At 41.7% G+C, this 4755-nt stretch overlaps 1 protein-coding gene across 3 annotated transcripts in view; it reads left to right on the top strand.

The window, feature by feature from the left end:
- The window catches only part of TSPAN17 (tetraspanin 17), a 52588-nt gene that overhangs the window by 21925 nt on the left and 25908 nt on the right, over window positions 1-4755 (top strand). The window contains exon 1 of one of the 3 annotated variants that reach the window (XM_042451853.1): window positions 3472-3490. The exons of the other annotated variants lie outside the window; for them this stretch is intronic. The gene's annotated coding sequence lies outside the window, so the exon portion shown is untranslated. Of the gene's footprint in view, window positions 1-3471; window positions 3491-4755 lie in introns of those variants that run through there. 3 annotated transcript variants of the gene reach the window in all.

Raw genomic sequence — 4755 nt, 5'->3', positions numbered from 1 at the left:
ATTTTATTTATATCTCCTACTTCTCCCTTCAGATCGAAGCAGGATTACAACAGTAAAAACATCATAAAATACATACAAAACACATCACTCAATAATATTACATATTAAAAGTGCTGTTTGAAAAGAAAGGAGAGCAGAGAGGGGACCCAGCCTAGCCTCTTGTGGAAAGGAGTTCCAGAGGTTGGGAACAGCCACCAAGAAGGCTCTCTCTTGTATCCACACCAAATGAGCCTGTGATAGTGGTGGAGCCGAGAGAAAGACTTCACCTGAAGATCTTAGGTTCTGGCAGGTTCATATCAGGTTTGTAAGCAAAGTTTGCAGCTCTATCACTGAGTTTTATGCTTTATGCCTCACCCTTCAAGCTTTTACTACTTGGGTGTATTTTAAAATACTGTACTGTAGAATTCTTCCAGCCCTTAGCAGAAAGAGTGGGGAGTTATTTTCTGGCTATTCATATTACAATATTTATTATTGTATTTATTATTATTATTATTATTATTATTATTATTATTATTATTATTCTGCAGTCTGTCATATTAGATTCAGCAAACTCACTGCCCAAAGTTAGCAGCTTTTGTAGGTGTGCAAACAGAAGTTCATTAACTCTGATCAAACTTGTATTCATTGTTGTGGACTGCATGCTCATCCCATCCCACCCAGCTGCCTTATAGAGAGTGTCTTTTCTGTTTGGATCTTTTGTTTTGCTTTGTGCCTCTATTTTATATTCAGTAGCTGTCCCACACCAATCTCAGATGCCATCTCTTGTTCTCAGGTGTCTTTGTACAGAAGAATTGTTGAATTTGTTGTAAGTGCTCTGCCATGACTGGTGCAGTGGGACATAACAAAACAAAAGTAGATGAAACGAATATGCAGTTTGCAGGGAGCAGTATGACAGTGCTCCTGAGCCAACACTGTGAGCCATCAGAGGTCCAAAAACAGATTAGCATATTTTTCTGAAGGTTTTCTGAGAAAGCTGGTAAACATCTCAGAGGATTTTAGCTGGGACAGTTTGTCTGTTGTCCATCACCACTTCCAACTTTTGTTTTTTCATCTTGGGGGAGTTGTGCTATGGGGATCTGCATTCATCTGCCTGTTTCAATGAGGGGCAGACTTCAGATTTGCAGATTTATTTATTTTTTTACTAGAAATCTGGTCCACAGGTGGGTGCAGAAATTCAGTACATGCAGAATTAAAGAACTTAACAGAGCTTGCAGTCCTGCTGCATTAAAAAAAATCCACCCATTTGCTTCCTGCCACAGCTTCTTTATTTGCATAGTATAATAGAAAAGACCAGTTTGTTGCTACCATTGTTAAACAACTGGAAATCCTTGCCAATCCACTTAATATCAGAGATCTACTGTTAGATCCATGGAGCCACCCCTGGCCTGTTTGGTTATTTCATATATTTGTGGTTCACCAGCTGCAGGACTAAGGCTCTCTGCACTTTTTTGTGGTTTCTCCCCCTTAGTAGTTGATATAACCCATGAAAATGTTGTGGTTAAAATAGAAGTGCCCTGCAATCCAGATGTCAAACTTGCTCAGAAATTGATATTCCCCTGTGACTCAGCTTTGTGTGAACAAATACTTTTTGCCTGCTGTATTAGCTGGTTCTGTTGTAATAGGGCAAGATGTGTTTAATGATGGCTATGACTAACTATGAGGCCTTCCACCTAAACATTAAGAAGAACTTTCTGATGGTAAGAGCTGTTCAGCAGTGGAATACTGCTGGAGTGTGGTGGAGTCTCCTTTGGAGGTTTCTAAACAGAGATTGGATGATCATCTGTCAGGAGTACTTTGATTATTTATTGTGCATGGCAGGGGATTGGATAGGGTGGCCATTGTGGTCTCATCCAATAGTATGATTGTATGATTCACACATTGCTTTCAGAGCATAAATAGATTATTCTGATGCTGACATATTAGTTCTATCCTGAAAGATCTCAGGGCAGTACTGTATACAGGTAAAATCAATGCAAACAAATTAAAACAATTTAAAACAAAAGTTATTTAAATAGATTGGAAACATATTAAACACACAATAGAAAAGTTAAAAGAGATTCAAAAGATTAAAACAGTTTAAAACCAGGTGTATAAGCATTTTAAGGAAATCAGTGAGGCATAAAGGCTTTGATTAAAAGCCATGTTTTTACTTGGCATCTAAATGAAATTAGTGCTTGTGTCACTTGGGCCTCCAAGGCAAGGGTATTCCACCATATTTTAATTGATTATTTCAAGGCTTTATATCCCACCCTCCTTTCACATGAGTACATGTGCTACAGGTTGTTGCTGTATACAGTTATTCTCATGTACTGTTCAGTGTGCCTGTGCACAGGTTGCTGCTCTGTACACTTCAATAATTATTTCTAGGTAATGGAATGTACCTTTGTTCATGCAGGAGTTTCTGGGTGATAATCCCCTATTCTTTTGATCACTGAAGGGCCTTCTATTGCCCAAAATAACGTATGATTAAAAAAATTGCATTTTAACATTGTTGAGATGTTAAAATGTAAACAGTAGAAATGAGAGATGGTTTAATTTAGACCTTCACCCAATATATTACTTTAAAAAAGAAAAGCCAAGCAGCTTCTTACAAAAGTATTGCTGCTTCTCTATGCCAAATGTCCAGTATATTCAGGCTTCCATAGGATTCTGTGCTCTTGAAAAGCTACCTTTTTGCATATATTATTATAAATAAAAGTCCTCCTGTTGTATACATCTTTATAAAAAGCCTCTGTCCACCAGAAGCACTGCTATCGATGAAAGAATGAAAAAGCAAATGTAAAGAAAAGGACTGACCTTTAATGAGGATAGAGAGAAAGGGAAGGGGGCTGTGGAACAATTTGGATAACTACCGTATTTTCCGGCGTACAACAAGACTACTTTGTAGCCCAGGCAAACCTTCCCCAAAGCCAGGGGGCGTCTTGTATGCTGGAAAGCCCCTGGGTCTTAAAGAGAGCCCTCGGCAGGGAAGCCTTCTCTCAAAGGCAAAGAAGCATCCTCCTCAGTTCCTTCCCTCCTTTGCTTTTTCTCCTTTCTTCCCTTCCCTCCCTTTCTTTTCCCCTCCTTCCTTCTCTCCCTCCCTCCTTCCTTCCTTCCCTTTTTCTTCCTTTTCTTCTCGCTCCAGCCTGAGAGCAAGGCTGGCTACAGAGCAACCAATCCTTTGGAGTCACACACTCACAGTTTTCAGCCAATCAGAGAGAGGGCTGGAGAGTGGTCGCCACCCCACCCTCAGAAAAGGGTCTCTCTCTCTCTCTCTCAGCCCCTGAGTCCCTCTGAGAGCCAGGCTACAGAGCAACCAATCCTGTTTGGATGGAGTCACACTAAGAGCCAATCAGAGAGAGGACTGTGGTTGCCCCCCCCGTCCTCACAAACTACAATTCCCAGGATTCCCTGGTTTTTCAAGGAAATTGCCTCCACACTTCCAGATCCCAGCCCCAGAGAATGAGTCTACAACATAATCAGTGTTGCCAGTTTAAGTCCACTTCTGCAGGTGCATTTGGATTTAATAATGATAACAATAATGGTGATGATGATGATAGAGAGATAGATCTTGTAGCACCTTTGAGACTTACTGAAAGAAAAGTTGGCAGCTTTCCTACACTTAAGCGTACTTCCTCAGATGCATGGGAATTGTAGTTCATTGTGGCACCAGAGCTCTTTCTCACAAAACTACAATTCCCAGGGTTCCCTAGCACTGAGCCAGGGCAGCTAAAGCGGTCTCAAACCGGATTATTTCTGCAGTATGGATTGGACCTTGAGCATTTTTAATAACCAAGGTCCAAAACACAATGCAGAAATAATCCAGTTTGTGACCACTTTAACTCTCCTGGCTCAGTGCTAGGGAATCCTGGGAATTATAGTTTGTTGTGGCACCAGAGCTCTTTCTGACAGAGAAGGCTCAATGTCTCACAAAACTACCATTCCCAGGGTTCCCTAGCACTGAGCCAGGGCAGCTAAAGCAGTCTCAAACTGGATTACTTCTGCAGTGTGTCTTGGATTCAACTCAGGCTGCATCTTCATTCCAGAGACAATCCAGTTTTGTATCGTTTTAACTGCCATGGCCCAGTGCTATGAAATCCTGGGAATTGTAGTTTGTTGTCACACCAAAGTTTCCTGAGAGAGAAGGTTAAATGTCTCAGAAAACTAGAATTCCCAGGATTCCATAGCACTGAGCCAGGGCAGTTAAAGGGGTGTCAAACTGGATTATTTCTGCAGTGCAGTTGCATCCGAACACGTTTCTATTTGGCACAAAGCTTCCTGGGCTTTGATTCCAATAGGAGCCACTTGAACTGCCATGGCTCCATCCATACAGAATCCCTGGGATTTGTAGTTTGGAGCAGTGCCCCCCCCCCCATTCTTTGGGTAGAGAAGGCAAAAGACCTTATAAAACTACAAATCCTAGGATTCCAATAGGATGGAGCAGCAGCTCTTAAAGTGGTGTCAAACTGCATTAATTCTAAAGTGTAGATGCACCAAGAGGAAGGGCGGGAGGAGTTGTCAAGGCGGGTGAAATAATGTTGTGTATGCTGTTATTTCAAACGTGGAACACACTCGTTCCTCAGAGTGTAGTGGAGTTTCCCTCCTCTTCCCCTCCTTTTCTTCTTTCTCCTCCTTTTTTCTCCTCCCCCCTCTTTCTCCTCTGTCGCTGCTGCTGCTGCTGCTGTTGTTGTTGTTGTTGTGTGCGCCTTCAGCTCCTTTCTAACTTATCATGGAAGAGAGGGGTGGTCTTATACGGTGAGTATATCCCAAACACTC

Source organism: Sceloporus undulatus, chromosome 2 (genome assembly GCF_019175285.1).
Source record: "Sceloporus undulatus isolate JIND9_A2432 ecotype Alabama chromosome 2, SceUnd_v1.1, whole genome shotgun sequence".
Classification (NCBI taxonomy): Eukaryota; Metazoa; Chordata; class Lepidosauria; order Squamata; family Phrynosomatidae; genus Sceloporus; species Sceloporus undulatus.
Note: the sequence above shows the minus strand (reverse complement) of the source record. Positions and strands in the feature narration are given on the sequence as shown.